General features: G+C 36.5%; 1 long non-coding RNA gene across 1 annotated transcript in view; it reads right to left on the reverse strand.

Annotated features, from left to right (window-relative positions):
• LOC103280076 (uncharacterized) overlaps positions 1-4,218 on the reverse strand; it is a 48,317-nt gene extending 44,099 nt beyond the window's left edge. Inside the window, exon 1 of the long non-coding RNA XR_507139.3 lies at positions 3,555-4,218. This is a non-coding gene — a long non-coding RNA (uncharacterized LOC103280076). The remainder of the gene's footprint in view (positions 1-3,554) is intronic.
• Between the last annotated feature and the right edge of the window lie 11,702 nt (positions 4,219-15,920).

Below are 15,920 nucleotides of genomic sequence, written 5' to 3' on the forward strand. Positions count from 1 at the left end.
ATTGTTTTTAGAAATATGCAATGCATCTGTCAAAGTGAACTCTAAATATAAGATTTTTTTTAAAAAAAAACAACCCAAAACTAATTAGGATTTTAATGGAAAATATTTATTCTATATTCTGTATTGATTGCAGGATAAATGGTTCTTCAAAACATGAGAGAAATAAAACTAGCACTCACTGAGATTAGAGCCCATCACACAAAGAAAATGCATCTTAATGAAAAGCAACACAGTGCCCTATGGCAGAAAGACAACTTCTTGAAAAACAACTCCTTTTTCCCCAAGAAAAGCCTCAGAGGAGAAATAGAGGCAATAGGAATAGCAATACATCATTCAACAGAGAGATGGGGGGGGGGGGGAAGGAGGAGAGAGAGAATTAATATGACATTTATCAGTAATGTATCTGATCCAGAGAGGCTGTGGAGATGGATATGAAGATGTGTGGAGGCAGAGTATTATCTTTCCATCATCAAGAGCTCTATTTTTATATCAAAACTGGGGGAAAGTGGCTTCTACGTTTCATGCAAATCCTGCACCCCTATTTTGCAGGCCTTCAGGAGATACTGCACCCAGTCACACTCCCATTTTTAATAGAGATATGGCCTTCCAATCACCAAACCATGAAAATAAATGTGGCATATTCTCGCACCCTTTATAACTTTCCCTAAAAAAGAGAGATGTTTTTCCTTAAAAACAGTTATTTTTTTGGCCCAAAAACTAGAATTGGAAGTGACATTACAATACTGGTTGCAACAATGGGATCAAGAAGAGGGATTACCCACCAGCATGGCAGTTATCCACATATGGTATTTATGTTGGACTAATTTGCACTCAGAATTACACCATGACCATTGGTCCTGCTAGTGCACTGATCACAGAGTGTATTGGACAAATTTTAATGCTCTTAACATACAATGTGGCATCCCAATAAGCAGATGATGGTGGCAGTCATGCAAGACCAGGTGTGGCAAAGCTAGCCCCACTTCTGTATGAGAAAAGTATTTTAGAAAATGCTTAGCGAACAAAATGTGCCCTTTTTGTGGCTAAGGACCAGAGCTTTCCTTTTTCATACTACAATTTTGGAATCTTTCACTTGCTCCTGCACCTGCCAAAGGAAAGAAAAGAAAAACAACCTTTCCAGGTTTCATCTAGAACCATATATATATTTGAAGCACCCATGAATGTTTTTGCTTCATATGAACAGACATCAGACTCTTTTTGACTTTGCTGCACATTCATAGTTAACAGTATGATTCTATGCCATTCTTGCTAAGGTGACCTTACTGCAGTTAATGCAGTTTGACACCACTTTAGCTGCCATGGAGCAATGCTATAGAATCAGGTTTTACAAGGTCTTTATTATTATTTGTCAAAAAGTGCTGGAGCATCACCAGACTACAAATCCCAGGATCCTATACCATTGAAAAATAGCAGTTAAAGTGGTATCAAACTGCATTAATTCTACACTGTAGATAGATAAACCCAACGACCGCACCGTTGCAGTGCAATCTCTGGACATGTGCTCATAAGTAAATCCTATTGTATTTAACGTAGTATAATTTACTCATGTAAACTGTACAGAATTGTATTTTGAGACAGCAACTGGACTACATTTACTAGGTAATAAAGTACATTGAATTCAGTGAGTGTTTTTTCAGGAAAAAAAAACACGTTGGCTTGCAATATCAATAACTCACTTCTTTTATGAAGGGACCTGGAGAAACCCAGCCCTTCTCCTGTCTCCAGTAAGTTGAATAACTCTGCCCTATGGTGTGTTCTGCCTCCTTTGCAATCCCCCCTCCCCTCCCCTTTTACTTTAATCCACATAATCCAGATTGCTCCTGCAATGTGTATCGAGGGCTTTCCTCTATTAGTATTGACAGCTAATTATTGGTGTAAGCCATGGGGGCTGCCTATTGAATTACATTAGCAATGATGAATGCTTTTAGATATCATGAGTTATTAATCATAGTAAAAAGGCCTAGGAGCAAAGATAGGGTGCCACTGTTCTTCTAAGAGAAAAACATAAAAATATGGGTTTTAATACATTTGTAATGGGAATAGAACAATTTGCCATGATAAAAATAATGTCCTGGGAAATGAATAATTTGTTCATTTGTCTGCACAAGCAGACACATGCTACTTTCTGTATGATATAGTATTAAATAATTTTCTGAACAATATACATTGAAGACATTTGCCTGCTTCAAGTGTGATACCTATATAGAGTTTCATTAAGCAACCACTTGACATAGTTACGAGTTGTATTTTAATAAGGTTGGCCAAATTTGGTGTGACTTATCCAATGCATAGCTTCTGTAGATGTTTCCTCCAATAACTGTTTAGAGATAAGAAGCCAGGAATTGAGTTCTTGGGAATTTGGCTTGAAGCTGTATTATTATTGAAGCTATGTATTATTGAAATTTATTGCATATCTCCAATATTCGACAGATTAAAATTGAACATGTGTGGCTAGGAGGGGCCAGAATGGTTTGCTTTTGTCTGTGTTGAGGCCTGGCCTGAGGAGGAGGAGGAAGGGGATCCTGAACTGGAGCCCACCACTTCTGTAGTAAGTATTTCTTATCTGATGGGAATGGTAAATACAAGTAGCTTGACATGAGAGATGTTATATGTAGACTGCACAAGTACATAAAAGTATAGACTAAGTTAACTTTTATAATCATTAACATTTTGTAATATAACTAGGACCTGCTTAATAATTAACAGTAGAAAGGATCTGTCTGGAACTTAAAATTGGAATAGGGTATTTATTATGATTATCTAGAGACTGTACCATTAACTAAGGAAATGAGCTGAAAGGAGAAGGCATTAGCTGCTTCCAGGAAAAGAGAAAGAGGAGGGAGAATCTGGTTTATAGTAAGGCAGAGAAAAGGGGAATAGAGCAAGAGTGGATCACAGATTTTGAAAGAATAGTTGAGTCTAAGATATGGGTGGGAATTTATAGAATTAGTGGATGTTCAGTTCAGTTACAGTTAAGCCTTTTCAGGGCTAGATCACAGGTGGTCTGTCTCTGTTGTTTTATTTCTTTCTGGGTTGTAATGATGGAATCGACTTTGAGGTTGATATCTCTCAGTTTGTTGTATAAGTGCTCAACCGTGGTAGCAACCAGTTGGAGCATGTCTGAGTAACTTGACTCGACCACTTGCTTGGAGGTTTGTATGCCCTTATCTTCCTTGCTTCTGTGGTTGTTGCTATTACTGTTTGTCAGAACCATGTTATTTGCAGCACTTCGCTTCTGCTTTTTCAAACTCTCACTACCCCCATTTTCCCCTATTTCTCTTTCTGCAAGAACGGAGAAATGATTTGAGCAGAAGTCAGCAATCCTCTTTTGTTTTGCTGTAGGAGCTGAAGGGGGAGTATTGTTTTCTGCTTCTCTCAAGCGTTTCTTTCTCCTCATGTTGTTACCACAAAGCTTATTAACTTGTTAACTTATCAGCAACACAGTATGTTTGGTCAAGGCCAACAGTCAAATTATTTTGTTATAAAGAAAATAAATAAAAGGAGAGGCATTTAAGTCTGTTTAGGAATCTTACTGCTGTGGAGCTCCCCTCGGATGCGTCTGCTTGGAAGGTAACAGCACTCCATGCCAGAATAACTCATATAACTATATAACTGGGTGTTATATAGGTTAAGGGTTAAATGACAGAAGGGAGAAGTTGCAGCAAGGGTCTCTACTCCTTTATGATATTCTGGACAGGTGTGAGGAGGTCCTTCTGAGCAACCCCCTCATCAAGGAGAATGATGATAAAGGGAAAATTAAACAATAGTGATATCACTATAGCAAGTAAAAACCAGTTAGGATTCATACAAAGGTCCTGTGCCAAAACTGAGAAACAAGCAAAGGGAGACATAATCATTGTGGGAGACCTTAACATGGAACTGTATAAACAAATAAAATATATAGGGACTTACCCCACAAGGATGGAATGTAAAATCAATTACATTATAGCCCTATTTGCATTGGCCATTGAGCTATTAGCAAATTTAATAAGGAACGACCTCGTTATTAAAGGCTTCAAGGTGGGCAAGGAAGAAATTAGAAACAATCTTTATGTGAATGATGCTATGATAATCTTAGGGGAAGTGAACGTGTCATTAAAATCAACAGTTAAAATAATTAAGGTTTTTGGAGAAACTTTGGGCCTTACAATTTCAGAAAACAAGAGTAACTATATAAAGTCTAACATGAGAAGAAATCAAAAAGGTTCAAAATATTATGGGAGTAAAACTGGAGAAAAAGAAGATACAATACCTGGGAGTAAATATCCCAAAAAATATAAATAACATAATACCAATGAACTTTAACCATCTATGGAAAAACACAAGCAAACAAATTAACACATGTGGAAAGAAATTTTGGGATATTACCACAAGGTTAAAATTTTATAAGATGAAGACGTTGCAATTATTATATTTGTTCTAAACTCTGCTGATGAATATTCCTAACAATTTACTTAAGAAGTGGGATAACTCTATCAAAAATGGGTAGTGGGAGGAAATAAAAATAGAATTTCCAACTTTTTATTTTTCAAGAAATGGTTGGATGGGGGCCCCCTTGTTTGGGAATATACTATGAAGTAAGCCAATTTGCTAGGTTATTAGAATTTGAACTGGAAGGGTCAAAAAGATGGGTGCAAATAGAAAAGGAAGCAAATAGTTAGAAAAGGGGGACGCATATGGGAGTGAGAATAGACAAAAAAAGCCTTAAAGAACTTAAAAGATGGCCTCTGCTTATCAATGTTGTTAATTTAGAAAAAATAGCAAAATAAATCACAAATAAATAAGACTGACCCTTTTTCATTAGAAACCTTGGAAAATAACTACAAGACATTCAGGAACCTAATAAGGGCCTGAAAGAAAATGGTATTAAAAAGGTAGGTGATCTTGTGGAACCCAATGGAGAAATAACAAACTGGGAAGAGATAAAAGATAAAGGTGGACAAGGGAACTGGATAGTGTGGTTAGACCTGTCCAGTAGAGCTCAGGCCATGAAAAGAAGAGAGACAGCAAGATGCCCCTCTAGACAGAATAATTAAAAGGAAAGTAGAAAAAGAGAAAGGAATTATCGGGTTAATGTATAAGGAATTAATTACCTTATCTTATAGTAAAAAAAAACACCCTTATAGAGAGCTGGAAACAAGAAAAAACTTCAGCAAGAAATTAATCAGGTCTTGGATCAACAATATTCAGAAAATTAAACATATTAGGATCAAAGGAGCTCAATGGAAAATAATCTCCAAATGGTATAGAACCACCACCACCCTTGAATTAGCACATATAATGGGAAATATTTCCAACAAATGTTGGCATAATTGTGGAGAGATAGGTTCATTTTATCATATGTGGTGGGATTGCAGAAAAAAATCAGAACTATTACAGCAAAATCAGAAATGCAATGGAGGAAATAGGGCAAAAATTGAAGTAAGATAAAACTAGATTAATGTCTCTCACTATAGAGACAAAGGAAGATAACAATAAATGGACAGAAATCCTAAAATATATGATAGCTGTAATACAGGCTACAATAGCCTGAGGATGGAGAGAAAATACAAGATAGGATTTGGAAACTTGGTGGTCTTATCTCTCGGATTACATAATCAACGATGTTATTAATCAAAGAAAAACATGTATATGAATAGTTATACAAAACAGAACTTGTATAAGAAATGGTCTATTCTAATAAACAAAACAGATGGAGATGATATACAGTATATAGGATTCTGAACCAGACTTTCCACATGGTTAAATCTATGCGATGGTATCATTTGGAATCGCTGTTCCAGGAGGGAGGGAGGAAGTGAGGGGAGGACATGGGAAATGAGTGATACACATACAAGGAATATATAAAGCACCAATTAAAGTAAAGTGACTTTTGTAACAATGTATATTGAGATAAGACCTCTATGGCAAAAGTTTGTTAATTGAATGGCTGTATCAATAGAAAGAAAAAAAATATTCTGACTGTAACCTATATTTTGGAATTACTTTTGAAACTTATAGTTTAGATGTACTTTCACTTTTGCTTTTTACGCATACCTTAGAAATACTTTTGTACTCTTTACTTTGGAATGTATTTTTGAACCAGCTTTTTCTATAACACACTCTTTCTAACTTTTAATTAGTTGATTGATTCCTGTTGGCTGTGCTATATTTGAGCTAATTAGCTCTTCATCTTAGGAGAAAAGGAATCACATAGGTGGCTGCGCTGCAACAGTCTGAGCTTATAGGAAAGCGAAAAAAATCCACCACTCCTCTGGTTCCTACTGAGATCCCATCTACATTGCTATATAATGCTGTTTGAAACAGCATCATATGGGCAGTGTAGACTCATATAATGTAGTTCAATGCAGTTTACACTGATCATTGTTGTTGCATAATGCAGTTACAAATTACATTATATGACTGCATAGATGGGTCCTCAGTTAACTGAGAGAAAGTGGCAACAAAGTGTTCTATACAGTGTGAAAATATATTGTGTGAAATACTTGAGCAACTTTTGCATACCAATTAGATGTTCTTCAAGTAAAACTTTCAGACTCGATGTATCTACGTTTTGGGAAAGGATGAATATCTACTTGGCATATGTTGACATGTCATTTTATTAATATATGTTTGCATTTTGCTGAAAATGCTGTTTTTACTCAAAAATCCCATGTGCAAAACTCCTGAAATCACTTGTTGCTTCCTTTGAGAATTACATTAATGAAGATTAACTTCCCTAGCAGTACCTGCGTTATAGACTTCCCTATTTCAATCAGAACAATTTCTAATTTTGCATCTGTTTAAATTCATCATCAGATGTACTTTTCTGCATATTGCTGTTGTTTTTTGGCAGAGTGCATGTGGCTATCTAATACACAATGGATAAGTGTTGTTCTAGTGAGTATTACCTCTGCATCTCTCTCTGAAAGCTACCTTAATGGAGGAAGGGGCAAGGTCAGTGCACTTAGACTGTAGATTTTAGATTTTTTGGAATTTGTCAAACCAAAATAGGAAACCTTGGGAAAAGTAAAGAATTTACCAACACAGGAATACTACTAAAAGAGTTTGTCACCACAAAATGGCTTCCTGATTGTTGAAAACCATACTTTTCTCAGAAAATGCAATCATGGCTTACAAACACTTTACTATGGTACACTGTGTTCCGAACCCAATTGACATTTGTAATACTATTTAGACCTTTGACAATCTGATTTATTGGAGCTTCTCTCTACTGGCATCATAAAGGGAGGTTTGATTTGGTGACATATTAGTCATAGCACCACCAAGTAGAGGGAAGCTTTTTTTGTCGGTAACAGAAGTTAGCAAAGCTCTAAATTCTTCTTGATATTATAGTTGGATTTTAGTATCTTTTTGTAACATGTTTCTGTCAACTTGGTTGGACTTCGCAGTTCCTTTTGCAGCCTTACTGAGCACCGTATTTTCCAAGATGTGTTTTAAAAGTCTTGTCAGTTAAGTTAATTGAGGAAAGCATCTTACACAATGCTGATTGAGTGCTTCCAAAGCAACTTGGCTAGAAAACAATACATCTTCCTGGCTTTATAATTTAAGTAGAATGAAATAAAAATGTATCATTAAGTATTAGTATGCTCAATAACCATTTGCTTTAAGAAAAAATTAGCAAATTGCAACAAGAAGGAGCACTGGATATACCCTTAATAAATAATTGTTTTGACAAGTAAGGTTTTTAAACAAGAGAGAACCCAAAAGGGCTTATTTGTATTAGAGTCTAAATAAAGCTCTATAGGTAAATGGCAGTCTCTCTTTAAAAATTGGTCATTAATTAGATATTGCACTGTGAAATCCACTGATTTCCTTCCTGGCCTCTTTTTCTTTCTACCTTTCAAGGGAGCCTGGGTTTGAAAAATGGGGTTAAGGAAGCACCCTTCCTGGGACCCTTTCCATTCTTCCTTTCAAGGGAGCCTCGGTTTGAGGAAAGAGGTTAGGGAAACATGTGCCACGTACTCCCGAATAGAAGGGAAGAAGCTGTTCCCAGCGGCCATGTGAGCCATTTTGGGTGGAAAAAACATGGCAGCTGAACTCTTGCCGTTACGGCCCTCTGGAGAAGGTGAAGAAGCCAAAGGAAAATGGCTAAAACTGATCTGTGCACAAGTCTATTCACTACAGCAGCTGTCGACACTATTTTAACACAGCCTAAGTCTATGATAGCTTATGCTACCAATTTCATCCTCTCAGTTACTCTCTAAGGTGCTGCAAGATCCCGTTACATAATTTTATTCCAGGATAACATGGCTATGTATTTGAATTCAGAGATATGGTAGTGTACTTGTTTTGCAAGTATTAAGCCTTGGTTTATATCCTGCTCTTCCCCATGAGACAGGAGTAGCCTACAGCATTTCCACTGCTAAATGTTGTTAAGAAAGAACTTATTGTTACCTAAATCTGTTCATCTCTTCAGCTTGTCAGTCACTTTATAGCCAAAACTTTCATGATGATGCAAATAAATCAAATACAAAACCCAAGATAATCAATGATTTCTGGTTAAATGCAATAAAAAAGTTGTAATTGTTAACTATTCTGTAATTGTTACTGTAAATAACAATTACTGTAAATGTACATTTACAATTACTGTAAATGTAATTGTTAACTATTCTGAAATCAATCGGTTGACAAATTATACAATTTTGTCATATAGTCTCCTGAAAAACATTCCTATTCAGATGTGATAAATTTGCTTGTTTTTTCCTTTTGCATTTGCATTAGGAATGTTTTTTGCTTAGCCATCATTTTCCTACCTATGAAGCTCCTGAGGAAATTTAACTTTTCCTCCTTTGAAAGCAACAAGAGATGTACTTTTTCCACCAGCACATATTGGGCTATTTGGCCAACTGCATTTGCTTGTACGAATCTGCCCAGGCCCTGAGATCTTCAGGAGAGGATCGTCTCTCAGTCCCATTTCCATCTCTAGCTCAATTGATGGAAATGAGAAGAGGGCCTTCTTGGTGATTGCCCCTCAATTCTGGAACTCCTTGCCCAGGGAAGCCAGAATGCCCCCTCCCCCCGGCTGTTCTTCAGGCGGCAGGGTGAAACCTTTGTATTTAGGTAGGCTTTAAAAAAAGAAAGTTTTTAAGATTGTCAGGAGCAACTGTGATTTTATATGCTTTCAATGATATTTAATACTGTTTAAATATGTGTATATCTGTATATTTTAAGTTGTATTGTAATTCTATTAAATTTGAGCCGCTTTGAGTCTCCATATGGAGACAAAAAGGGGGATATATAATAATAATACATCACACAGTCCTAAACGCTTGGGAAGTGTTCGACTTGTGATTTTGTGATACGAAATCCAGCATATCTATCTTGTTTGCTGTGTCATACAATGTCATTGTGTCAATAATAATAATAATAATAATAATAATAATAATAATTGTGTGGTTTTCTGGCATTGTATATTTCTGCCGCTTGACAAAATTACAATCTGTCAACTGCAAAAGGCCACCTTACTGGGATCTGCACGCATCATCCAAAAATATATCACACAGTCGTAAATGCTTGGGAAGTGTTCAACTTGTGATTTTCTGATACAAATTCCAGCATATCTATCTTGTTTGCTGTATCATATTATGTTGTTGTGTCAAATAATAATAATAATAATAACAACAACAACAACAACAACAACCTTACTGAGATCTGCACGCTTCATCCAAAAATACATCACACAGTCCTAAATGCTTTGGAAGTGTTCTACTTGTGATCTATCTTGTTTGCTGTGTCATAATAATAATAATAATAATAATAATAATAATAATAATAATAATAATAATAATAATAATCAGAAACTCCTCAAAGCACAGCAGACAAAAAACCAGTACAAGAAAACCGCACTACAAACTAGAGCTCACAGCTGGCACAACAAAACATTGCATGGAAAGTTCCTTGACAAAATTGAAGGAAAAGCTGATAAGGAGAAGACCTGGCTCTGGCTCACGAATAGGACCCTGAAGAAGGAGACAGAAGGCCTGATCCTTGCAGCCCAGGAGCAAGCCATCAGAACAAATGGAATTAAGGCCAAGATCGAAAAATCAGCTGATGACCCAAAATGCAGACTGTGTAAGGAAACCGACGAAACCATTGATCATCTCCTCAGCTGCTGTAAGAAAATTGCACAGACAGACTACAAACAGAGGCACAACTATGTGGCCCAAATGATTCATTGGAACTTATGCCTCAAGTACCACCTTCCAGCAGCAAAGAACTGGTGGGATCACAAACCTGCAAAAGTATTGGAAAATGAACATGCAAAGATACTGTGGGACTTCCGAATCCAGACTGACAAAGTTCTGGAACACAACACACCAGACATCACAGTTATGGAAAAGAAAAAGCTTTGGATCATTGATGTTGCCATCCCAGGTGACAGTCGCATTGACGAAAAACAACAGGAAAAACTTAGCCGCTATCAGGACCTCAAGATTGAACTTCAAAGACTCTGGCAGAAACCAGTGCAGGTGGTCGGCACACTGGGTGCCGTGCCAAAAGATCTCAGCTGGCATTTGGAAACAATAGACATTGACAAAATTACGATCTGCCAACTGCAAAAGGCCACCCTGCTGGGATCTGCGCGCATCATCCGAAAATACATCACACAGTCCTAGACACTTGGAACGTGTTCGACTTGTGATTTTGTGATATGAAATCCAGCATATCTATCTTGTTTGCTGTGTCATAATATAATAATAGTAATAATAATAATAATAATAGTAATAATAATAATAATAATAATAATAATAATAATAATAATAATAATAATAATAATAATAATAATAATAATAGGGGGTCTATGTTCCTTTCCTGATTTTAATTTGCATCTCCTTGTAAAGTATAATGTCACTGGACTAAAAAACTATTAGTAACCTCAATAGGCTTGAAAGAGTGATGTTCAGGGGGTCTAAAAGTTTATGGAGAGGATGATAAATTAGCAATAGCAATATTATCTTAGGTATACATTATTTCCTTGTTCTTTTCCAAACACTTCTAAAAGCATTGTTAGCTGGCATGCCTCCCACTCAGACTATGGTCCACAAGGAGGTGAAAGTCAATCTTCATTGCACATCAAAGCAACTGTGGTGCTTGAACATGTTCTTGATTGGCAGAAAGAAAACTAGTACTAATGCACAGAAAAGATGGTAGAAGTTGATCATAATGAGGTATATGTTTGAACTCCTTTATGGGAAATGACAAATTTCTGGGTACTACTGGTGGCCTATGATTAAGTAGAAGGTTTGCTCAATCCTATGTCTTCCTGGAAGCATGATAGTCTCTCCCCTTCCTCTGACAAGGATTTCACACTATGAAAATGTGTTAGACACTTTGAGGAGAATGCTGCCTGTATTTGCTCAGAATCTGACGCTACAGTTATCATGGAAGACATATACAGTTCACCATCTGGTCAGGTTTTCTGGAATCATTTTCAGTTGCTGCAGACTCGTGATGTAAACAAGATGCTTTCTGTTCTATGAAAATGAAAGTTTGAAAATGAAAGCAGAGAGTTTTTGAGGATTGGGGCATTTGTAGGGATACCAAGATACTAGTTTATAAAGCTATTGTCCTTCCAACCCTGTTATACTCCTGTGAAACGTGGACCATCTCCAGATGTCACACACAACCTCTGGAATGATCTAATCAGCAAAAAATCCTGCAAATCTCTTGGGAAGACAGGGGGACAAATGTCAGCATTCTGGAAGAAGCAACTTCACTGGACTGGAGTGGCCACATTGTCCAAATGCGAAATCACTGTCACCCACAGCAGTTACTCTACTCTTAACTCAAGAATGGAAAATGGAATGTTGCTGGACAGGAAAAGAAATTTAAAGATGAGCTTAAAGCTAACCTTAAAAACTGTGGCATATACACCAAGAACTGGGAAGCCCTGGCCCTTGAGCGCTCTAATTGGAGGTCAGCCGTTACAAACAGTACTGTGGAATTCAAAGAGGCACAAATGGAGGACAAAACAGAGAAAGTGTTAAGAGGAAGGTGTGTCAAGTCAACCCAGACTGGGACCACCTTCTATCCGGAAACTGATGTCCTCACTGTCAAAGACTATGCAGATCAAGAATAGGTCTGCACAGTCACCTACGGACCCATCGGCAAGACCCTTCACTTGTAAGGCAATCATACTTGGACATGAGGAATCACAGGTGATGATGAATTCTATTCCTATCTAGAGATTCTGTTCCTGAGAAGATCACTGGGGGATTCCTGTTAAGACCCAGAATAATGAATTACACAGTGGAGAAGGTATATAATATCAGAGTTCTATCTTATTTCTCCATGTCACCAGAGTTACTTAGCACTGTGCAAGTGCTAAACCCACACCCAAATGCTGTAATGGATGTAGGTTCAGCAATGGGTGTGGGAGGTGAACCAATAAATTAAAGCTGAATCCTTTGGAACTGAATTGTTTGGAACTAGGTAAACAATTACACCCTGGCTGTGTGGAATGTCACTCCTCCAAGGGTGCAGATACATAGATTGGAGGCATTTTATTTTTGATACTAGAGCCTGAGGCTCAGAGTTAGCTTCAGTTGGTTAACAAACAATATGCTTTCATGAACTAGTATAAATTAGCCAAAGAGGTTCCTGTAATGGCAACCTTTCCATTAGACTAATGCAGTTTTCATAGGTGTATTTGAAGATGACCCAGAGCTGTCATTAGTACAAATTTCACTGCTGAATGAAAAGCTATATAGGCAGCATACTACACAGGTCTTAAAAGATTTGCACTGACTGCTAATATGCTTATTATTTGAATTGAATACTTGAAAAAATACATTTACAAATATTCTGGAAACATGACTTAAAGAAATTTATAAATAAAAAATTGAGCAAAGGTCTTTGTTACAGTTTTATTTTTTCAACTGTCATGTCCTCCAATAATTTTTCACTACAAAATGAGGAAGAGTATATTGCTTTTTCTGTTTTACATACAGATGAATAAATGCAACAAATTGAGATGTTTAGTATGTCCTTCACAGTACTTGACCTGACCTAGGCCTGATCCTCATTTAGATGGCATAACAAAAATCCACTTAACAGATGCTCAAAAGATGTATTTTCATAGTTTCCAAGTCTCAGTGGTACTAATTTGCTTATGCTACTGCAACAAGAGGGAATAGTTCTAAAATGAAGCATGTGTAAGGAATAAAAAGAAAAGAAAATATTCATTTTGCATTAATCATCTAGTAAGCCTATTAATTTCAACAGTGGGCACTCAATATTCTCCCACTAATAATGTGTGCCAGGTGCTGTGAATTTTGTAAAAAAAAAAAAGAGAGAGAGAGAGAGAGAGAGAGTAGTACTTACTTGGGCAGACATTTCTGAAAGTTAGCTAAAAGCTCTGAGACCGGATACTCAAACAGAACCTCTGCATTCATGCAATACACATTTCTATTGGATCCTATTCATTCTACTACAATTCTTTTGCTCCCTCTTAAAACCGACATGCTTTAAAAAAAAAAAAACCTGCTGCAAAAGGACAGAAAATCCTCAGGAGCAGTAATTTGATGCCATGTAGCAACCAAGGAAGAAATTCCCAGTTCCATTGGCCTTGGAAGTACATCACTGGAACGAGAAGAACACCATTAGATCTTGGCTGAAAGATAGGGGTGTATTTGCAAAAAAACCTATCGGGGATTATGAAGCTTTAAGGGGCTTAGATAAATTCACTGAGGATAAGAACACAAGTGGTTATTAGCCATAATAGTTCCAAGCACAATCTACAATGAATCTCTTCTCTGGATGGATTAGGATGCTGTGTAAATGTCCCTCTATTTGCACATTGCCACTTTTTGAGAGGTGTTTTGCCTATGTGGGTGAAGACACTTAAAATATTATTAATGAATAAATATATGTCTGGTACTGTTCAAATGCATGGCTGCCGGAAGTAGGGCCGAAAATGGGGTGTGTTTGAAAAAGAGCAGAGCTTCAGAGCCACATAACCTCCATTGCCTCAGTATAGGACTTTGCCCCGTATCTACCTAAAATTTCCTTCAAAAAACAGTGTGTATGAGAGGAAAGTCATGAAGGAACAGGTTTGAGCTATCATTCTCACAGCTTTTTTTTCCAGCTCTCGATGCTACTGTGGCTTTGCAACAATCTCCAAAATACTGAGTTAGGATTGCCTTGTAAATGAAATGTGTTGATGGGGGCCAAATGAATTATATGGACCCTTATTCTGATCCAGCAGGAATCATCATTTATTTTACCTTATGTTATACATAATTTCTGCTGGGTCATAGGTCTTCTGAAAGGGAAAAAAAAAGCATCGATGCTAAATGAGTGAAATGTTTTGTAGCAGCAAAGACGATCTTTGAAATATTAATTTAGTAGTATGCAAAATGGACCGTAACTGACCATGGCAGTCATGTAATCATTCAACACTTTGTCATAATCCTAAAAACATTATCTGAAGAATTTATACTTGAAACCATAGTTTGAGGAAACAAAGGATGAAACGTGAAAGGGAAAGAAAGAGGGTAGATGGAAAAAATATTCTGGGACCATAAATCTTAGGGATAACCTACATTCAGGACCACATTTTGGTGTAGAATCTGATAATCTGGTTCAGTTTGAAAGTGAATTTAAATGAGCATGTGTTACTAGCCACACTTTTACTGATCTCAGTACCAATTCAGAGTGTCAGATTATTTTGTTGTTTGAACCCTTCACCCTCACTGTTTTGAATATCAAAATACTAATGGATGCTCCAGTCCTGTTATATAAAATCATTTTTTAATTTTTAAAAGATATATAATTTCAAGCCTTGGATGGTGGAATCCATGGCTTGGAATCTGAAAAAAAAAGTATGGTTAAGTCTTTTGAACAGTTAACAAAGTCCGGGAAAGTTTTACAGTGGGATATAGGTTTTTTCATGGATTGAATAAGAAAGAGAGACTTGCAGAGTTGCTGTAATATTGCAGGTCATACACATACAAAGGTTGGCTTTATTTTAGCACTATCATAGACTCAGAAGAAAAAAAATGACTATTTAATGAATAAGACATACAATATGCTCAAGTTCCATAATTATTACAAAAGTAACCTTAAGTGACCCTGGAAAAATTCTGTCTTATTTTCATAGAATAAACTATATAAGAACAACAGGGGGGATATAAATGATAATAGAATTGGAAATATGGTGAGACCAAAACCAGCAGTGAGGATGAGCTGTGGGAATCATGCACTTTAAGCAAATGTTGCACTTCATAGTATTATTCCCTACTTTCAAAACGGTTGGTGGGCAAGAAACTAGAAAAATTGTCGTATTCAAATGCCTAGGGACATAATTTCCTTAGATTTCAGATTTTTTCCAGCTTTTAAGTCTAAGCACAAAATGTATTTAGATTTTGGGGTACTCTCTCTCTCTCTCTCTCTCTCTCTCTCTCTCTCTCTCTATATATATATATATATATATATACATATATATATATACACACACACACACACACATACATACATACACAGTAGAGTCTCACTTATCCAACATTCTGGATTATCCAATGCATTTTTGTAGTCAATGTTTTCAATACATTGTGATATTTTGGTGCTAAATTCGTAAATACAGTAAGTACTATGTAACATTACTGCGTATTGAACTACTTTTTCTGTCAAATTTGTTGTATAACATGATGTTTTGGTGCTTAATTTGTAAAATCATAACCTATTTTAATGTTTAATAGGCTTTTCCTTAATCCCTCCTTATTATCCAACATATTCACTTATCCAACGTTCTGCTGGCCCGTTTATGTTGGATAAGTGAGACTCTACTGTATATATATACCGTGTTTCCCCGAAAATAAGACAGTGTCTTATATTAATTTTTGCTCCCAAAGATGTGCTAGGTCTTATTTTCAGGGGATGTTTTATTTTTCCATTTA

Source organism: Anolis carolinensis, chromosome 5 (assembly GCF_035594765.1).
Source record: "Anolis carolinensis isolate JA03-04 chromosome 5, rAnoCar3.1.pri, whole genome shotgun sequence".
In the NCBI taxonomy this organism is placed as follows: Eukaryota; Metazoa; Chordata; class Lepidosauria; order Squamata; family Dactyloidae; genus Anolis; species Anolis carolinensis.